The 23,482-nt window shown below is 32.0% G+C and overlaps 1 protein-coding gene across 6 annotated transcripts in view; it reads left to right on the plus strand.

Moving 5' to 3' along the window:
* Nucleotides 1-23,482, plus strand: part of LOC129000963 (neural-cadherin) — a 477,113-nt gene that overhangs the window by 210,801 nt on the left and 242,830 nt on the right. The gene's annotated exons all lie outside the window — the stretch shown is intronic.

Here is a 23,482-nt window from a genome sequence, read left to right on the forward strand (position 1 = left end):
TGTGTTGCTAAAGAGCGAGTAAACGGCAAGAAAGTGAAATGATGCGTAAAACAGATTGTGCCGTCAAGTGATCAGGACACAAAGACGGGTTATCAAGTCCCTACAGCTCGGCTCTAATATTGGCTGAATATTCCCCCCACCCCTGCGACTCACGACCTCAATATGATGTCGACACTTTTACCCCGTTTGCCAAACATGATACTCTAAAGGTTTTCAGTTTTCGATGCAGGGATGAATATCTTTCAATACTGAGTCTGGCTGTTTCCAATCTTCAACTTCTTGTCAATCATTGTTGGATGATGTTACATTCGTTGAAGTTAATGTTGTATTACATATTGATGTGAAGCAGGACATTATATGAGTAGATATGATATTATATGAGTAGATCTAAATCCCATCAGCTCTTTGGAATAATGCAAGTATTCTTGTTCTGCCCCAATTTGCAGTTTCTTGCTTATACCTTGCAAACGGCGTGTCGTAGCTTAAATTGTTCAATGTAAAAGTTAAAGCTAATTAAATTTGCTACAACTTTGATCAAATACATTATCAGTGAAAAACGCATAGTTTCAGAGATATCCGTACTCAAAAAATATATAATGTTTGAAAAAAGATTTTCACCTCACATTTTTTGTTAAAATCTTATTTTTTCCTCCTTCCTTGTTATCTTTTCAGAAATATTGACTGAAAGAAGGTTGTAGACAATTAAATTTACTTCAATAACATGTACACATATGTAAATATATATGATGTAGGTCAAAAGTTACAGCGTTTTTAAGATTAAAGAGAAAATCCTGAATTACACAAATAGTTGCAAAGTCTTGTTGTTTATCATTGCACGATTTGTATGGTTTCTTATGATTGTTTAGGCCAAACATAGGCTAAGTATATTTAAGGTTTATATTTGTAATAGTTATGTAAATAACAATGTGATAAAATAAAAAGGTTATATTGTATTTATTACGATGATCCAAGTTAAAACAATTGAAACTTACAAAATCAATTTATATTTAAAAAATCTATAGAAAAAAAACATAAACTTTACATTTTGAAAAAATAGTTTTAGTTAACTGAATAAATTTCTTCTTTTGAACGTCAATGATATTCCAAATTTAACTCGTAAAGCAATTAAATAAATTCTCAGCAGTTAAAGAGAACTTTGAAAAGGAACAAAGTAATCCCTAGGCTAATTTTTCCCCTGAAAGGCACACATTTTCAGCACGTTTTGGAGGAGGCTCTTGTGTTAGGGAGCAGAGTCATCAAAAGCACATACACTGTTCAAACTTTTACTTCTTCTATCCTTGGTTTCAATAAAAAAATATCCCAGTAAAATGTTGTATCCTGATTATTATTACTTTATATTTTATGATGTTATCAGTCTTCATAAGTTGTACATTATACTATTATTTTTTATCATGTCCCACCTCCCCATCCTAGGACATGAGCTCTGTGTCAGAACCTTTTTTAGCAATACTTCAAGCTAGGCCTTTAGTATTTTCACCTAGATCAAATACATTGATGATTGGTGGGATTTGAATCCAGAACCTTGGTAACAAATAATATTTAGAACTTATTCATCAATGCAAAAAAAAAAAAATTATTTGTTGAAATCGATTACATACTTGAATCATTACAAAAACATAGCTTTTATTGTTGTTAATATTATTAGGAGCTCTATGTTGTTTGATATATTATATATGTTTGATTATATTATCTAGTTTCACAGATACCCAATTCAAGGGTTATTTTCTTGCTTTCAGATGTGATTTTTTTAAATAAATTTAAAGAATACAAACAGATTTTGGAATGTATTGCTTTATCATTTATTACCATTTACTATTTCGAGATCAAAATAAATTTAATTAACTCAAGTATATTTTTTATAACTTTTTTTAAGAATTTAATGACACCATGAGAGTGTGACGATTCCATTTATTTATGAAACACATAATAAGAAAAGTAATAAAAGTGGATTGATACTAACCTGTTTCTCCTCTTGCTTTAATACTAACACTCAACGATACTGTGTTATAAAGGTGCTTGGCAATAAAGTGTTTATTGTTGCTACACATTAAAGGCTAAGTACAATCTCTTACGTCAATCAAATTGAACAGCCCTTCATTCTTGTATAAGTACTACTGTATTAACAATTCTTACCTGTGGAACATACCAAGATTGTTTCTCCACTAGTTAACAGTATAATTTCACACCAACACTTGTGTAGTTACCCTTTTAGCGGAAATATTAGTTATTAACGAGGAAGGAACTTTAATTAGTTCGGTCCAAGTTTGATAGAAATAAAAGATATCCATAATCAAATTATTACCACCTAGGGACATCCAAACTTTCTCTGCTAAACTTTTCAACAATAAACCTGATTATTTGAAACTAATGGGCCCACTTTCTGAATCTACAGAAGCTTATTTCTCCAATAATAATAATTTAATTTGCATGTTTCTGTTAATCAGTCTTGTTAAATTCTTAAATCAAAATAGTTTGCGGTTCGATATTGAAATAAAATGCGATAATTTATTGCATATTATTTTAATATCAAACCGCAAACTACATTAATTTTATATAATTTTATTTGATAATTTTATATTATATCCCAAGTTTATTCAAGATTAACACATATTTTTTCAGCACTTAACAAGTAATGTTAGAATAGTAAATTTTAAATGGGGATAGTGGAATTCGTATCAAACTTGTACCTGATGTCTTGTGAGTTGTTATCTTCTAATTTTTCAGTCAGTGAAACCTATGAGCTATTTAAACAAAAAATAATTCATCTTCATTGAATCCAATTTGTAATATCATCAGACTAACTTCTTTATACAGTTACATAATTTTATAATAACCTTTAAATGAGAGTAAATGGATTAGTTACATCAAATTTGAACATCATTGTTATCAGAGACATACAGTGTGATGGAAATTTACTATAGGTTAATTATGGTTGTAACTTAAAATACTTAATGCTTTCAAAGTGATAAAATTAAACACTTGTGATTATCTAAGAATTCTATAAAATTAATATACATTAAAAAAATAATTTAGTGAGTACAGTACTAGAAATCCAACCAATTGGTTAATGATATATAATACCCAAAGTTAAATTCTGTCACAGCAACCAAGGGCTGATTGTATTTAAACAATTCTTGTTCAATACATTTTTTATTTAAATATTGAATGCTAAATTAATGTTAGCCAGGAATAACAAAGTAAGACACCATATCCCTTTAACAAACAATAAACCATTTTATAAACTAACAAGCTAGACAATTTTGATTTTTTAATTAGTTTTTTAATGCAAGAGAGAGTAAAAGATTTAATTTATCTCGGATTTCCCTTATCCGCGGAGAAAGCATGGAGTTAGATTAATCGTCTTAATGTCTGCAGATTAAAGATTGTCTTCATAATAACAAGTCTCAGCTGTCCCTTATTCTTCTGTTGCTCATTCTTAATTATTAAGAAATTCTTTATGATAGTAGAATAAGCTATTTAAAAACTATTTAATATGCTGATAAGAGAATATTATTTAGTATGATAATGTCGTTGTCTTTTACCCTGTGCAAGCCATCGATGTATATAACCTAACTAGACTATATACATCAATGGTGCCAACTACTTAAAATATCTTAGGGGGGTTGTTGTAATAAATTAAATTTTGTTTAGCTTTCTCTATATCGTTCAATAGTTCCTCCTATAGTGTATAAAGTTATAAAATTAATCAAAAGAAGTTTCATAAAGACATCCATGTGTGAATATCTTTGGTTAGAAAATTATTCGGTAAGTGGGATTTCCTCTCAACACTAGAAGTTTCTTTGCTGGAAGTTTCTTGTTCAGTGAAGATTTAACTTCTGAATAGATTACGGTGATATTTGGTGGAAAGATAGGAGAGCAATGACTGGCTAACATGCTTTACCCTTATATTATGATCTAGCTCCAAGAATCGGTCTTTGTAATATGAACATTTTAATTTGATGTACTGCATAAAATAATCACATACCATACATGAAAACAGTACGCAAAATAGCTCATTGCCGCTATGGAGCAGGAATTAATAATTCCCGCTTGCAAAATCAGCTGATTTCACAGTTGTCATTCCTATTCCAACCACAGCCACTGATTTGGTACTTTAACAACCGGTAAGCAAATGACATAACCTAAATGACATTTTATACACATCTAAAAAAGTTCATCTGTGTGTTATTATTTATTTATTTATTTATTTATTTTTATTTATTTTATATACCAACGGAACATCTCCAATTTTAAAGTCTAGACATAACAATATTTCTCTTAGGTGACTGTAGCACCATAATTAACATTATGAGTTAATTATGGTGTTAGGAATACAATTGTGTATATTTCGATCACAAACAATCATTGCCTCTCTTGAAATGTAAGACCACACTCAGCCTTTCGTGCGGCCATCTGCAGTTCTCGAACAGCAATGACGTACTTTGCACTCTTAATACACAAATTAATTTAACAGGTCCTTGGTAGATTCCAAGTAAGATCGTTTCTGGACTCAGATGTGTGTTATATACTTCGATGGATGTAATCTGTCATTACGCAGCCATAGTTATTTGTAATTATGGTATTTAACTGAAGATTGAGTTGAATTGTAACAAGACCATAGGGTTTGGTCGTAGAAACACAAATAAAAAATTAAAACAGTGGTTTACTAAAAAAAAAAAAAAAAATAGTGTCCAAAAATATTACAACAAAAATAAATCCTTAACTTTATTAGTTTTAGCTGACCCGAAAAATCTTGAACTCATAATAAACATATACAGTATATTGTACTTATCAAATAAAATAAAAAAATAATATTACAATGAAAAACTGTAGGGGAAAGTGGTTAGACAGAGGTGTGATAAATCGAGGAAGATCTTGGGTTTCCTTTAATGTACAAAGTTGCCGCTGAAGGTGGCAAAGTAATTAAAGTCTGCACAGATTAATCGCTTCGTTGCTTGAGAACATTAATTGAGTGATAAACGAGAGTCCAGTGAATACAAACTTCACCTTTGCACTTTTTCCGCTAAACTCCAGTTTTAGTTTGTCTTTATGATTAATATTTGGACAGTCAAGTGTTTGGGTTTGAAAACACATCCGTAACTGAGATAGTAGCTCAAAGTGTTATATTGTGATACAAGTTTTTACTCAACTTATAATTTTTTTATGCTTAGTTTGACTAAATTTTTATTTTAATGCTGTACCTATGTAATGTACGTATGTAATAGGATGGACTTTTGGATACTGCTCTGTGAATTTCAAAGGTAGTAAAAATTTGCATCCATATTGTTTTAGAACAAAATGCACTTTGAAAATTGTTAACATATTAAAAACAAATTTTGTGAAAAAGTTAAAATGCTAAAATGTTTCTTAAAATGTTATATTTGTGTTGATTTACTGATTAATTTTAATGTTATACACTGTCGCGATAAGTTTAATATATGGTAGGGAGATGTGTTAGGGATTGCACCCCCAATGGGATTGTTTGTAGGTTCACCTTAAATTGAAGTTACATTGTTTGATAAAAATGGAATATCGAAAAACTTATTAGAAGAGGTTCAGTTTTCTTACAAATTCAAAACTATGCTGTTCTCAATCCATTCGTGTTACACTTGTGAAACATAATTAAGGCAATTTTCATCTAGTGGTGATTTTAGAATTCATCCAAAATGTATGTGGGTTTGTTAACCCTGTAATAATGCATTATTCCCACTATAACTGCCTGACGTTGCACATTTGGACGTACAGTACCAGGTCAGCAATTCTGGTCCTCAGTTGTACCAACAATATACCCTGACTAACGGTTAGACATATTTATATCTATATTATTTTGATAAAACTATTCTCAAACATTTTAAAAGTTGTATCTCTTTTTAAGTAACACAATAAACTGTAGATGTTTTAAAATTTGTATTTATTGTGTATTAAATTTCATATCTTAGCAATTAGTTCCATTAAGGTATAATTTTTTTTTTATCTTCATTCATTAAATTAACACAAAAAATCCTGTTATGTTTATAGACTACATTTTTAGAAATAGGGAATTGTTTTCGCGCCATTGTATTTTATAGAACAATGCTAGGGCAAATAACTGGAAATTAAACTGTATATAGAAAAAAACTGAAAATTTGCTTGAATTAAAATGAAATTCGAGGGAAAAGTATATTTAATCCCATCTGATGGATTTAAAAATACTTACAATCCAACAGCTTGTCAAAGAATTCTATTCATGTCCAAATAAGCCTAATTTACATTTCACCCAGAAATTCTATTCATTGGGGCAAATGTGATCTGAATATAAAGGAGTTTATTCTACGAATGTTTCTATTAATCAATAAGCCTACTTTTGTGCAATATTTTGTAGAAAATTAATTTTAGGATTATATGGATAACTTTTACAAATAATACAAAATATATAAAATTAAATCCATTCTCTCCCAAAATAATTGATAATGTATACAGAATAAAAGTATTTAGCGAAAAAAAGCCTTTGACTTTAGATTAAGTGAAACGATAAGCTCCTCTTTATCATTTTAAAAATAAAACTAAATTCTCTGCTTTGTCGCAAATTTTTTTAACTGAAGAAGTTGTTGGCAAATGAGTCGTCGCCCAGTTATGTGCCCAGCATGCATTCATTAGGGGCAGTTTTGTCATTGTAGTGGACACAACGATCTATTCACTGGAGGTTTGTTTTATTCTGGTAATGACCACTACTGCTAGATTCGCTTTATAAATCCCTGGCTTGTATAGTTCTGTTGCCATATGGTGGTGGAAAATTATACAACGTGATCATTTTGTGAACACGATTGCTAATCGATTACAGAAAAATTAATTTTACATTCATTTTCTAAAAAAGTTGTGTGAATAAAATTTAAGAATAAATAAAACTTAGGAATAAGTTTATTTTTATTTAGTTTGTTTTTAAGAGTCTTTAACATACATTTTAAACTTAATTAATTGTGGGTTTAATTTAAATTTCTAAAAAGGTTTTATTTAGGACGCCAAATACAAACATATTCTGTATACATTTGAATTGCACGTGTATTCCATTGTCAAACACGGTTGTATTTTGTTGATCCCTTGACAATACAGAAATCCGTTTGCACATTGGTTCCAGTTTCAACTTCCATGTAAAATGTTTGTTACATTGTTTAGTTCTAAAATATGTCAGTAAAACATCATACACTTGACAAATACGAATTCTGAAATGCAGAGATACTATTTATTTAATATTTTTATTTTTTTTCCATTTAAATTTGCTATAGACTTTAAACTCATAAGTCTATGAGAAAAACATATGGACACTGAAAATACCGTTACTGCGTTTAAAAAAATTCACACGTTTACAATAATTTGTCACGTAATTGCTAATGTTTGAAATAGTTTACTATTATTTAGTATAATAATGTTCACAAGTTGAATGTAGACTCCACCATGCTTTGTTATGGTTCATATCTTGTCAGTTCGAAGTGGCAGTTTTGAGATATTGGTGAGAAGATTGAATCAAGTAATGTGAAACAAGAAAGATTGACGTTAGAAATTCATGTTTTTAGCTCGCCCAATGTTTGAAACATACAGTTCAATCTGTAGTGAATAGACAATAAACCAAGTACAGTAGTTTGTTATCGATTAAAAAAATGCATTATCGTAAAACAAACTATTTATAGCAAATTTGTACTTAAATAGGTGATAGACACATAAAAAATAAACATAATTATATCAAATAGATTATTGGCTTTAATTGAATTTAATTGCTTCCACTTCAACCGTAATCCCGTTCACTAGCAATTAGCGTAGTTTTTATCCAATTTGTGTTTTGTTGAATGTTTGAGAGGATAAGCCCACTTATAACTAATTATTGTATATTGTGATTGCTATACTGCTGTTTTACTTCATCGAGATCCAAATATTTTTTTAATGTTTATAATTTTTTGTGAAAATATTCAAATGACTGTAAACAACATAATTTCTAATGACATAACACAATCAAACAGTTAGATAATTTAAGCTGAATAAACAAAATCTTTTAGAAGTTTAAGGTAACGTACTAAAATCAAATTGTTTCGATTCTAAATCTTATTTTATTTTTTAAAATAATTGGTACTTTCAAAAATCAAAATGTATTTTTCAATGTAAAATACTACAAAAAAATGTACAATAAAAATTATGATATTCACGTTAATTAATCATCTTTTGGTTTTAATAGTAAACTTGACTGAGGCTGCATCAACCTCCAACTATCAATTAAACACCTTGAGCCCTCCAATCAAGGAAGCTTAATATTACATGACACATCAGATAACCAGATGCCACTGTAGACTATCTGGCTTCAAGTCTTATCACTTTGGACAAGGTGCTTTTAATTATTTATTAAATGTTCGTTGCCTTTAAGTGATTACATTTCTGACAATTTGTATTAATATTTTATGCAGTGGAACTAATTCAAACCTGATAATTGGGACTACTTTCCACTACTATATTGATTTATTTTTTTATTCTTCATCTTATTGTTGAATTTGGACATTCATATTGATCTAATATCCTTTTGTAAAATCAGATCGTTTGAATCTTTTCATGTCTTGTTCCTTATGGGTGCTTGATTAAGTCAACATTTTCTCTCATTTAATTTTTTTTTTTTAATTGTTTCGTCATCAATATATTTTTAGGGTTATTTATTTTATGTTGTTTATGTATTTAAACACAATGTATCCACATAACCAAAATAAGAGACAATACTATTCACAATGATTTAAAATGATTTGAGTGAAAATATAATTTGGCTGAAAACAAACTTTTCATTTTGACAATTTTTTACGTAAACAAATCAAACTAGAACATTTTAGTTTAGATTTTTGCAACATTTTAACATTTTTAGCTTCTAATATATTGTTAGTGTCGTACCAACAGTTAACGTACAAAGAAACTAACAGAACCTATGGTACAGAGGAAAATAAAACGTACTCTGTAGTTGAAATGAGTGAATCCGGGGCCGTCTCAAAATAAAAGTTTCTATTACAGTCAGAGTTGCATTAGTACAAGTTGCCCACCTGGGCTCCATTCAAAGTTAATGTTTGGCAGCAATTACTTCCGTATGGTTATGACAACTGCTTGCTGTGAATAGTAAACATGTTTGCCAACAGTTAAACAAAATAAAACCGGAGAGGAGATGTCAAAAAGCTAGAATAGAATACCGTTTTATTTTACATAATTTTTTTTGTGTAAGGTTTTTTTTTTTACTTTTCTTAGTAGATTATGTCTTAATAAATTCATTGGTGGTGTATGAATAAAACTGAGTTTTTACACACACTCTAAAATAAATTTGTTTACAGGAGAAATTTTTCCCACTTCTATGTTACAATAATTTTATACACTGACTTGAAATAACACAATTATATATTTTTACCAAAAATGTGTGTTTATACACGGTCATTGATACAGAATTTGTATTTGTAAAAAAACACTTTTTCTAAACAAGTAAAAAAAAAACAATCCAATCGATTTATGTAGGGTATTTTAAACACACTTGTAAGACTCTTGTATTAAATATGTTTCTCTGTGTTTTTTTATGAAACAATATATTTTATTGCATATAAGAGAACTCAATATTACATTAACTTTAAAGCTTGTGGTGGCTCTATAAACATTATTATTGCATTTTCCTAGTGCTGATTGTTTAAGCAAAATGATAAAAGACGTAGTTTAAAAGAATTAGGGTCTTCTAGTTAAGAAAAAAAAAAATACGAAGGTTAAATTTCTCAAATTTAATGTAACTGAAATATTTAACTATCCATTTCGAATATCTGACTACTTTATCATATTATTTATTCTACTCTGTAGAACTTACCGTAATTGGCCTGCAGGAGTCGAAGTAATTGTGCCAATTTGCTGAATGCATTCAAAGTAGACAGTGAGGAATGCTATTGCAATGTCCAATTATGGACATGACGTGCAATAGCCAATTACAAGCTGAGGTTATCTGCCAGGATAATAGCGCCATGTCTCCGGCCATTCATAGCTGCTGAATGAATTGCGGTGTACCAGGGTGTAGTGGTTAATAGGTATCTAGTTTACCAAGAACTGTGTACAGCTTTTAATCAAATTAGTTTTTAATGTTGGACGTTTTCATCATTCGTCAGATATATTGTGTTACAGCATTTAATTTGTAGAAGGTTTCTTGCGTACGTATAATTTTCTTTAACCTATACTGTAAAAGTCCAAAACAAGTAAAACCGAATAAACAAATTTCATACGTAGATCTGCTAAATTAAAACCTACAAGAAAAATAAGTAAATGTAAAACTTGACTGAAAGTAAAAAGTTAATAAAGTGTCTGGCTAAAAATAACATAAACTGATTAATTATTTACAATGTTCAATAATCTTGGCAAAACTACACCACAAATGTAAATAACATCTTGTGATGAAATTCTTGATCTTTTCCTTGTAAATTTGTCATTGAGCTGACAATGAATGTGTTACTCCCCACTAAGGTTAAGTTAAATCGTAACAAGGCTAGAGTTTTGAACGTTCCTTTACCAAAAACTTACAAAAGTGGCATAAACACACAAACACTTATACTTATCACCATGTATGGTTCATTTTCATAGTTTTTCCTAACAATTTCCTTCAATTACAATAGATGACTGGTTACATAAGGTGTAAGATCAGCTATCGACCTCATTCTAATGAGATGTTTGTCTGATGAACTATAGAGCACTTTAGTAATGATGTCAACATCCTCAACTACATTGTCTTAGGCATAGTACACAAACTAATTACTGATACATCTAATGAGAACACATTGTTACATAATGCTACATTTATAACCATTATTTGAAAAGATATTGTATGTTAGCACGGTCATTGTGAGTTTATATAGAAGTAGATGTAACGTAAACTAAAAGTTAATTTTCAACCATAACCTATTTTCAAAATAGATTATTTTCAGTGTATTAAAAAATTACTTTTTCAGGGCTATCAAAATCTTTTAAACGTTTGAGAATCAGTAGTTTCTACGTCTACTTTAATGAATGAACTTTCCACTTTCCACACCGACCTACCCAAAAAAACCCCACTACTTTTACACAGACATAATACCATTATAGTACCGTAGACCATAGACCATTAATAGTTTATGGTCGGTGCTTTCACTCAATATCACATTCACCAGATTTGGGGAGGGAGGTGGTCTGGTGGTAGAGCTCGGGACTTATGAACCAAGGTCCCGGGCTCAAATCTCGCCAATTACCAATGGATTTTATCCATGTGATAACGCCGCGACCCTCTAGGACTAGCCTGAAGTAATGGATAAAAACATATTTTCTAGAATCCTAGCGTCCTAGCATGTGAAGAGGGTATAAAAAATTCCAAAATTCACAAGATCCTCGCACAGTGCCATAGTGACTATGATAGTTTTAATAAATTTATTTTACAATTAAATCATGTTAGGTGGGTATTAATATTAATTGTCCCCGCTGTTGACGTAATTATTGTTGATCGGGTAGTATTACCTATACTGCAGACAATATGTGTTGTGGCACGTTCTGCAGGGTCTACCTCAGCATTTACCTGGCCCGTATACTGATTAGATACAGTCCCCCACCCCCCTGTCATAGGTCTAGGCTCTTATGTGAAAATTACTAGGTTATGTTTTAATATAACCTTTGACTATTAATATAACAACATAGTCAATGATATAACTTAGTTTGAATATTCCTACTAAACTATCTGAGTTACAATAGACTGCTGTTTTTTTTTGTTTGAAATGTATTTTATTCATACCTTTTTGCAATTTTAGCAGTTTAAACTTTTTTTGTAATGGAACGGTAAAAAACATCACAATAAACTCAAGTCCAATTTTCGTCAATGATAAATGACGACAAGATACAGAATAGTAGTTTTCATCACTAGGAGCGAAAGTGGCTCTTTTTGTTTCGCAATCGTATTTTACGATGAAGTACCAAAAAGACATTTTTGCTCAGTGTGATGAACAAAAGCTATTTTCATCATACTGTAGAAATAACCTTCTAATTGTTACAAAATTAGACCACATTATTTGAGGTTATAGAAAGTCGTCACTAATCATTCACATCTGTCAAACAATCACGTTTCTGTTGTTTACAAACATAATTTTAAATATCGTGTGATTGGCAGCGTTTTCATAATGCACTGGTAAAATTTTGAGGTTAGCGAACAGAAAAAAAATAACCATACGTTTTTTCTATTCCCTATTTGAAGTTACCTACCCGAAAAGGATGCATTTGCTGACAATTTAGAGAACTAAAAACGGCTGCTTTCCGGACTGTATGAGGAAAATAATTTAGCTGCGAATCGAACTAGCGATACTCTTATCTGAAGGCAAGCACAATAACTATTCGGTTCGTACAATCATCTTGTATATGATTTTATAAGTATATCCAAGACAAGAGATAAACAAGTAGCCGATGTAATAATTTCCCGTTTAAAGGTTGATCATAAGAAATAAAAAAAAACACTCAATTTATCATTCAATAATTCCAATTTCCCTCAGTTTAATACATTTTTGCTACAGAGACACATTGTGTATTTATATTTTTTGCAATTTAGGTATAGAGATTGGTTACTTGTGTAGCTTTGTTAGCAAGATCAACCGTTTCCTAGTCAGTATAATTTTCAATCGAAGCCTAACTATTTTACCATAAAAATTCTACTTATTTTACAGGATCAAATTGGTTACGTTTTAATTTCTAGGCCATCTCTATAAACCCTCTACTGCAGTTAGTAAAATAGCTCAAAATAATGGTTGTGGATGCTTTATGTTATAATTTTTCTATCCACCAGAGCAAATTAAGTTTTTCCTTAAATTGTAATATTTTGGAAACTACGCCAGAAGGAAACCATGTTATACTTAACATCGAAATATCATATTATTCATCAACTTTTTCCGGGTAAATCAGGTTTCACTTTAATGAAATTCATACGTCATATTAAATTCTTTTTTCAACCGCCTCAAAAAGATAAACTTACAATTGATATTCACCGTAGCGTTTTCAATTGTACCAACAGCCAGCAGTAAGTTTGTATTAAAGTTGCAGTATATCTCGAAATCCAGGTTTATCAGGCCATAACTTGTTTCATAAGAGATGCCAATAAAAGTTGAGTCTGCAGTATACAGTTGGCCATTGTTGGAAGGAAGCTTGCGGAGTGCATATCTGTGTCGGTACTCCAATGCACCTCCATTGTAGTTTATGATTTATGTTGTTCCTGAAGTGGATATAAGTGACAGCAGGATAGTTCGTAGTTGTTCACAGGAAAAGAATAACGTTACCTTACGTTTGGGTGGTGCAAGAAAATATTTAAATGTAACTGGTTTATAAAAAAAAACGGATGAGAATGTCATGATTGTGATTATGTTGTTTCTTTCAATAATAAAATATTAGTTTTACTTATCGTGATGTTTTTTTTGTTAGTATCTGTGGAAGAAGTCTTATAATTTGTCACTGTGTTACTTTTTTCCAACTCAACCGTGTATTTGATGTTCAGGTTTAAAATACGATAAATTAGACAAAAACATGTGTAAAAAGCTACTTGGAACAGCGACTCAATTGGCTTCAAAATGTAATCATCCTAAAAGAATCATCGACCTAGCCATTGCTCGCTTTATTATATTAAAAATATAAATAAATTTTAAAAATTCAAAAGGATTTGACATTCTTAGACAATAGTGTAGTTAAACAAACTGTAACTCGTGCATTATATTTTACGCCTACTAGGTGAGATTTCTTTTTTATTTAGAGTCAATTGTGAAAACTATTTTGTAAAATTTATGGTTAAAAAAATATTTAATACTAAAATCTATTAAGAAATTTGACTACATGTTGTTTTTTTTAATTTATTTTACAAGGTAAATTATTTTAAAGATGATCAACTGTGCAGCTAATTAACTGTGTTTAGTTTAAACAAGGAAAACTGCTTAAGGTAAACTAATTTGCATTAGACAAAGCTTACAAGTATTTGGCTTATTTTTGTTTCAAGACTTTTCTCAGTTAATCTCTTTCTGTCTCTTTAAGTCCTGTGTAATCTAGTATGGCTTTTAGCTAAAGCACACTTTGCTCTTTTCATCATACTTTCTACGTATGGTTAATTGTTATAACAATTACTATACAGTTATTACAAAAAATATATATGGTTTGATACTTACGTAATTTAACTAAATTAAAAAAGAATCGGTAAATAATGCAGCTAATACCAAAATCACTGGTTTAGAATGGTCATTTAAATAAATGTTTTCATTGGGTTTCTGGTCCTTTATTTAATTACCAGGTTATTAAGTGCTTAGAAAATTCCATTTAGGACATTTTCAAATATCCTTAATAAACAAATAAATTAATTACATGTACAGAATAATGATTGTACTAACAGCAAATGTTAAATTAGTTGACGCATAGATTTTGTGACAAAGAAATTTTCTCTTAAAAGGAAATTATTGGAAACCGAAAGCGTACAAAAGTCTTAAACCCACTTAGGAATTTAATTTCCTTTAGATGTCAAATACAGAGCCCAGCTTTGTGTGACACCATAATAAATATTTGCGGCTATCCCGACTACTTTTGCCTTTTGATTTATGACGCGTAAGTTGAAGATTGTAAACATTTGGAGTTTGAATATGTGCTATTTTAATAACATTAGATTTTCCCTATTTAAAACCAGAAAAAAATTAGAATACAATTAATATTTACTTCCATTTATGTTAAGAAATATATTACCCCATGTCTTTGCTTTTAATAGACTAAAAGACTTACTAAAATAAAAACGAAATGAAAAAAGTCTATAGGAGCCTATTTAAAAAGCGAAAAAAACCTATTTAAGAGGCGACGTTAGGACTTGAAAGTCATCTCTACCACCTAACCTAAAAAAAAAACAAAAAAAAAACTATTCGCTTATGTAAATAAAATGAAATAATCTAAAGTACCATATTATAAAAATTATAAAATGAGTTTACTTATCCTAAAAAGGTCCAATCACACAAGCTGCCTACAACTCATTCTAGCGCCAGAGACTCACTTATGCATACCTTCTGCTCAATATAAGGGATTTTATCTCTGCCCCAAATCTTGCTCGGTTTTCCATGGTTTTTATATGGTCAGGAAGAGAATTCCAATGCAGACGCAGTACTAAGAATCTGTTGAACGGTGAATAGGAGTAGATAGAAGGAGAGAACCTTTCCGAAATGAAAAAAATCTTTATTGAGTGTCATAGGCTAGCAAAACCACTTTGATTTTCAGCAGTATAGTTTTCACCCAATATTGTCAGTGGCCAATATTTAAATGGTTCGTGGTGAAAACTACTCGATCTTCTAAATGCATCACATTCAATTGTGGCATCGAATTCAACAAGTAATTTTATCGGATACAAAATTTAAGTAGTACTTTACTAGTTTACCTCCCTCGATTTATTTACCCTTTGAACAGCTCCAGGTTTTATTATGGCTATTGCCGGCTCATTAACGTTTCATTAACCTTAACTAACTGATTAATAGCCCTTTAACCATCACTAGACGTTTACAGCAAGTCTTAAGTGGTTGTTTGAATTTATAAACAGTTTAGTTTAGAGTGGAAAGTTAAACTTATGTGTTTTATGAAAAAAATAATTGTTAACTATGTTGGGCACTTAAAAACACACTATGACTAAAGTTGAAAAATGTAAGTTATAGGCTTTTTAAATAACCAGGGAAATGTACAAGTTTGTAAAACAATATAATTTACTCTTTTATTGAATTTTCTGTGTAAAACGTAGCATGGGTAGCATTCAATAACTTTGCAAAAATAATAAAAAAAAATAATTGATCTTTCTTTCAAAATTTTCATATATATAATAAAACGAATATATTTTAGACGGAATTGATGCCTAGTTGACTTTAATTTGTTCAAATATTGACTTATCATGACAACTAAGGTCCTTAATACTAGGTTAAGTTACTTAGTTATTAAAAAAAAGGTTAGTAAAATCATGTGAAGCAATAAATAAATCAGCATTTTGAAATAATAAGGGTAGGCCATGTAGAATAATTCTTTACAAAAACGAATGTGAAAGTAAAATAAATAATAAATGGAAATTGTATATCAAACAATGTACTTTTTTGTTTTAATTTTATGTAGTAGATTCATCTTGTTAGTTGTACAACTCATGACCAAGCAATCTCAAGTTAGTAGTTATTGTCAACCCGGGAGGCAGCTTGAGAAATTGGTGTGAAAATTAGATCAAGGAATTTGATTTTCTGTTTCAGAACTGACTAACTCATTCATGTACAAAGGTTCAAGCCTGATTACACCCAGAGCGAAATATTATCAATTCACCATAGTTCATTGTCGAACATTTGTGGAGTTTACTTCTAACCAATGTATGGATTAATCAATTATATTTGTTTGATTGTAATACCTAAAAGTCTAGAAGACATTCATTGTTGGTCGATGATTAAAGTATTGTGCTAAACCCAAATCTCTTTCTTTTAATTTTTTTTTAAATTTTAATTATAGCAAAAATCTAAATTTCATTAACAGATTGGCTATAGAAAACATAGGAAAAATTGTAATATCTTGTTAACATTATCACTTAAACTTAAAACAAAACCTAGAAAGGTTATTCTAATGTATCTACGAAAATAGTTTGTAGATGTCGACTTGGCTTCTTCTTGTTGGTTTAGTGCAACACGATAATATAATGCACGGTTTCTAAACTCTATATGTCTCATAATAAGTAAAAATACCCCCGCCGCAGCAAACCTGCCGTCTAAGCGAATTTCCATTTGGCTGAATTGATTTTCAATCGATCTATTTAAATAACATTAGGTTTAACGAGTACCTAGGTTTGCTGCTACAAGGAAACTAATAAAGTGTGTGTTTTAAGTAAAATAATTATTGATTAGTAGAAAATGAATATATTTGCCAAGTTTGATCAAAAGATATCCATAAACAAGCAAACTACAACATTTTACAATATTCTCCATAAGAATAACATGGGAATTTTAAATTAACAATTTTTTAGTTTTCTCCGTAACCAATAACCGTACAAAAACACTTTGATATACTGAATTGTTTGTTTTTTTAAGCTCTTTAAGAAGGTTTAGAGAAAAATTGGGAAATTTTGTGTTTTGAGGGTAAAAAGTGAGAAAAACCAATTTTTACCCCATAAAACCCCCCATAAAACCCTGTTCCCATGGTCCGATCATGCTGGATCGCGAACTCATTCAAGTTTATCCCGCCTTACACCTTCAAACCAAATTTAATCAAAATCGGATAAAAATTACTCAAGTTATCGTGTTCACGGACACATATATATATAAATCTATATATCTATATATATATATATCTATATATATATATATACATATATAAAAATTTGAACGAATGGTGTTTTTGGCCTCTGGGGACATCAAAATGAAAAAGTAAATCGGTCCCGGGCCTAAGTCTTACCATGAGACCTACGGTAATAGCTACTTCCCTATAGGGAAATTCGCTAAATAATTAGTTATGTAAATTTTAAATATGAATACATTTTGAACGCGACTTATAGGAGCCCGAAGTATCATATACTGTTTTTTACACAATAAACTAAATCACAAACTTTTATCCAACCTCTTGGTCAATGTATATACTCTTGGGCGTGATATATGCAAAGACAACGTTATTTCTTGATTTATTCAATTCTTTAAGTTTTCCTTTGATGTTTGCCGCGTTAGATTAAAAATATTCAATAACTAGGAACTGTTATTTAAAACAGAATATATAATTGATTCAAAATAACAATTTATAAACCGTTGTAAAAATCGTACTCGATTTTTCATTCTCGTTGAGATCAATTTTGTGGCATTGCCAAATCAAGCAATCTTCTCAATTGGTGTTGATTGAGATTCTTTTATTGAATTCTTTAACAAACAATCCTTAATTGGTCCATTGATTGGATCCGAAAGGCATATTTGCGGATTGGACGAATCAAAAGGTTATTTTCATTCCCTTAATTGGCGTTATTAAAATCTCACCGTACTGGAATCCACTACGTAGCTCCATATTATTTACCTATGAATACCAAAAACAGCTAAAACAATGTTTTCTTTGTCCAAGCCACGTACAAATTCATACAACTAACCGTAAACATTGTAACGCGTTGTATTTAAAAAAATAATAAATTAACTAATTTCTTTAATTTTACAGAAATTTTATTTTAAAAGTTGGAATTCATACTTGAACTACCTATTTCGTTTGTCAATTAACAATTTGAAATATATAATTGCAGCTTACAACAGTAAAATATACATGATTGATTTATGAAAAAAAAAATACTTTTCTTATGACAGTGGATCCAACTCATTAACATTCGTGAACAATATTTGGTGTTCGCGAAAATGCAAACTCCACATTCATATATTAAATTACTTTCTGAATACTGAGGACTATATTTTTGTTTAAAATAGTATATTTAGCATCTGAGTTTGAAAGTAGTGTTTCGTATGTTCGAGATAATCTAAAAGAACCATTCACCCAAGGTACTAACCCTATTAACCACATTAAAAATGAACACTGTTAAAACAAAAAAATATTTACTCAACAGCAATGTTATACATTGCATTTTGAGGTTTGTGGTTATTATTGTACCACAGCAATTTAGGGTTGTTACTACTGATCTGTGTTTCAACCGATTTACATGGCGATAAACGCAAACATTTATCAATAATAATAAATACAATGATTGTTGGTCGTGGTTTGCAAAACGTAATAAAATTACGTTTCCAAAACAGCTTAACATATTGTTGTGGTGAACACAGTATTTCTTGAGTGACATATAAGATAATGTCCGTATTATCTTGTAGAGAATGTTGAGAAGTTTTGCCACGGGGTTTCAGCTGGTCAGCTCACTACAGTTGTTGTCCCAGTTTCAATTAATGTCCACAAGTTTTGACATCTTCATGTCGCCTCCTTTCCTCTTAAATTGCTCAATTGAGTAGTTACAGTTGAATTCACCTAGACATAAAACTACTTAATATACAAAGTTATAAAAAAGTTTTACTATCATTGTACAAGTATCTATGTTTCATAAACAGTATTTCCACCAAATTTAATGAAAATTCAAAAGGTATGACGAAATTTCAGGTTGAGAGACAAAATTGAGATTTTATAGTACGTGATTGCCGTCTCACCTGAAATTAGGTCACACCTTATGTTTGTCCAGATAGCTTAGCCTACAATGAGATAGTCCAGGGCTCTAACGTGTTCGTTAATTAATTATCGTTTCGAGTTTATTGGCTCAGAATATTAATTACAACAATAATGCTTACAATGTTAAGCTTACCTTCAACAAGTGCTCATCATAGCCACTCGAAAAATATGTGAAGTTAAATTTAGAATAAATTATCGAGAATGCGGATGACTAACTTAATTAGAAACTTAACTAAAACGTGATTCGGTCGTTACTTGGTAATCACCAAAGTAAACGTGTCGGGAAAATTAGACTCGGTCGATCACCAGAGTCGATACGGGGTTTTTAAACCAAATTTACGTAGGACGGTCCGGGGTAACGGGGTAAGTCGTACGTAAACCGTTCCGGCAACTTAACTGATTTCCGAAGCTGGTTTAAGACAAAAGGTAGTGTGCTCGTACGTGAAAAAGCGTGCGGGGTGCGCGCGACTGCAGCACAGTAAAATAAAAATAATAAAACTTCTCTAAAAATGAGATTAAACAAAATAAATTCGGTGGCACACTAACCTGATGACTTATGATTCTACCAGGAACGGGGGAAATCTTTAATTGACCAGAATGTAGGAGGTTATAGACTGTTGGATTGTCTCCAAACAGCAAGCGTACTGACGGTTCGGTAGCGGGTGGACGACTGATCATGAGGTCTGCTCTTCTGGTCCTTCTTCACCATCGCCCCTGGCGGCGGGGTAGGTAACTAGCGTCATCCCCTCTACGATGACGTAGGACCCTTGCCCCTACGATGCCGCTGACAACGCGGGAGCGGCTTACCCCGAACTTAGAAAATTATAATACTTAAGATGAAACTTTTTAAAATCGGGTTTTTACCCCTTGACGGGTTTTGGGTCGTTACAACCCCCCTCTTACTTCGCAGAGAAAAAAAGAAAAACGGAAAAAAGAAAAAAAAAGAATACCCAAACTTAGGGTATTTACGGCGTCTGCTGCGAAACTCTACTCGAGCAAAACATGACAAAATTGAGACTCTTCTTAAAATGGGCACGTCGCCTCAATATATGTCCTTCATCGCACGCAGCTTCTTCGTGCGGACCCGAAAAAACGTTCCATCTCCCCTGAACACCTTCATCCTCTGATTTTTCCTTCGCCGCCTCGTGTCTTCCAACGGCAAATTGGACAGGAGGTCGCGCACCTCCTGTGGCACTGACCGGTTAGACGATGCGGTGGCGATCGGGGTGTGAGGCGTATCTGCGGGAGCATTGCGACGGTTGGCTGGGGATACCTCCACCAGCGCGGCCGTTGCAACCGCGGGTCGATGGGGTGGCTCTTCTTCCTCCTCACCTTCCAGGTCGGACGTGACCTTCTTGAGGAGCGCGAAATCGTTGGCTAGACACGTCTCCAGTAGCTTGCCCTGGTCATTCGACAGCCTACTCACTGCAGCTACGTCGTTGGCGGGTCCGGAACATTCTCCAGGACCGCGTTCTACAGTGAGTTCAAATCGTGCTAAGCCGAGGTCGTTAACTTGCGTTATTCCTAAAACTAAATCGCAAGCCAATCCCGTCACATGCAACGCGTCCCATTCGTATTCGAGTTCGCCGAATAATCCGCGAACTCGGTATCCAGTCGTGATGTGAGACAGCATGCCATTCGCCATTCTTATATCAACATCGCTGTCTATAGGCGGAACCCCTTGGGATTTTAACAACGTTGCGAGACGGTCACCAATGAGGCTGACTACGGCGCCGGTATCCACGAGGGCCCTAAACGGTCGACTGAATATTTCTACGGTTACGAAGGGTCTTGTGTCGAGGGAAACAACATCGTGATTGGTCGAGACGGGGAAATCCTTTATTCGTTGGAGCCACACGCTCCATTCTTGGGGAGGTTGTGTTTCGGATTGGGGATTTTGACTCAGCCACCCCCTTCTTAGCTGAATCCTGTGGGCGGTTCCCGCCTTGCAGTTACACTTTGCGGTAGAAATGCCTTTGGTCTTGCAATAAAAGCATTTCCACGTCCTCGGTTCAGGGCAATCGCGGAACAAGTGTCCTGTACGGTCACAATTCCAGCAAACGTACTGGTTGTTGACATGGACGGTTCTCTCCAGTGCCGCCCCTCTCACATTCGTGTGGGAGTTGGGCACGGATAGGGTTTGTGCCTTAGGTCTACGGAATCGATCACCTAAATAATATTAAAGGAATCCACAAAGGATGCCATTAAAACGACCTTGTTAATGGAATGGGCATAAGGAAACATTGATTACGAGACTATCATATAATTGATAACATCATCTGTGCATCTAAACAGAACACGGTTAGAGCACAATTTAGCGAAATTGTTTTCCCAAGTTAATTGAATCTCTTGCCGTGGTGAGCGCAATACCCGATAAATAATTCTCCTGGCCCAATAAAACAATGTCACATTCCATTTGGCTGTTTGTTTGCCATATGCGGACCTTTTTGTGTTTTAAATTGAGAGGTAATGCGTAGTTAGCTGTTTTGCTACGTCGCTTTTCGTCATGTGGTGAAATAATACTTTATAACATATTATGTATTCATACAGTTCAATATATGTTTTATATATGTGTTCGATGTATCTTTTAGAGCGACAATACAATAAATTGAATTTTAAAACACAGTCAAAATCATTTAACTAATTGTTTTTGGTCTTTAACTTGTTTAGAGATCCGTGTACCAATGGGAAATGTCTATAAACGAAATGTCTAGGAACTATTTATCTTTAGAAGTTTCTATTTTCAATTTATGTTCTAACTAAGAAATAATTTTCCTTGTCATGTTGTCTGGTAACGTTTCTTTGTCTTAATTGGCGTAATTTAATTAGTCTGTCAAATAATTGTTATCCTTTATTTTTTATTTTTGCGTTATTTGCTATATTAAAAAAAAAACAACAACAAAAATGCAACTATACAAAAGCTATTTCATGTGAATAACATTATATTAAGAGTGGCCTGCATACATTTTAAGGCTAGCTGCATACAACAATGTAAAGAACTACTTTAGGTTCATATCGTTGGCTGCATATAACATTTTAGTAGTGTACTTTTACTTATAACTGTAAATACATTTACTAAACCATTTAAGAATTGTCCTCAATCTAGCCGGTAATGTGTAATCATTTGGTTTACGTTAAGTATTGTTTACATCCATTTAATGCTTTCAAACATTAAAAAGCGATAAAAGGATGAAACAGTAGTTTCGTAGCAATAACACTGACATATCCCAGAAGCGACCTTCCTAAATTGCTTCCATATCTTTGAAGGGACCTGACTTGCGGTTGTTCTTTCCTTTACTTTATAATATTCAATCATTATTTAACTGAAACTTTAACAATCCTGTTTGGATATTTGATTTTTGAATATCTATTATTAATTTCAGTAATATTTTTAATTCCAAATATGAGCGCCGGTTATGTATTGCACACGAATTACAGATACAACGGTGATAGGTTCACATGTTATTGATGTACTGACACATATAATTTCACACATTTTAGGATGATATAGATTTTTCACCACACTATGATGTTTTTGGCTGTATTACATACGTTAATTGGTGGCTGAAAGTTACGTTTTGCTGGCTATGCCAGCTGTCATCGTCATTTGGGGACCGAGCTGGTTTTTACAGCCCGGGCCGCAAAATCAGCTGTCCGCTTACTTACTTAAAACATGAATGCATTTTAAATACACAATCAAAATCCATAGCATTGCAATAGAATTGTATTATTGTCACCGTTGCCTAGCAACTATTAATTTTTATTTTTGCTGATTACTCAAATTATTTCTTCCCATAACCAAGTTGTAGTTGTGTTGTATCAGTGTGCATTATTATAGTGGTCAAAAGTGGTAATAGGGTATAGTGTGGTGAAAAATAGCGTTCGTACCACGGACCGAAATGGTTTTGCAGCTCTCGATCAATTTAAGTTCTCGACTTCGTCTCGAACTTAAAAACTATCTCGAGCCGGCGAAACCTCATTTTCGGCCCTAGGTACGAAATATACTATTAAAGTTTACTTGATGTTTATTCTTGTCTAATGCACGAGTTGACGATTTATTGGAATACTTTTATCTCGATAAGTTGACCTTCCTAATTTTATTTATATACTAAATGTTTAAATTGTTTGAAATTTTGTAGGCTATTTCTGTACAAAATTTATATTTTAACCTTGCATGGTCATAACTCTTATTATTTTTCAGGTATGTACTCATGACGAAATACGGCAACCAGCTTTTTAATTTTGTGAGTATATTTTATATTATATTCTGTTTTGT

This window comes from Macrosteles quadrilineatus, unplaced genomic scaffold (genome assembly GCF_028750875.1).
Source record: "Macrosteles quadrilineatus isolate MER2022 unplaced genomic scaffold, UCM_ALF_1.0 Scaffold_8__2_contigs__length_117827958, whole genome shotgun sequence".
In the NCBI taxonomy this organism is placed as follows: Eukaryota; Metazoa; Arthropoda; class Insecta; order Hemiptera; family Cicadellidae; genus Macrosteles; species Macrosteles quadrilineatus.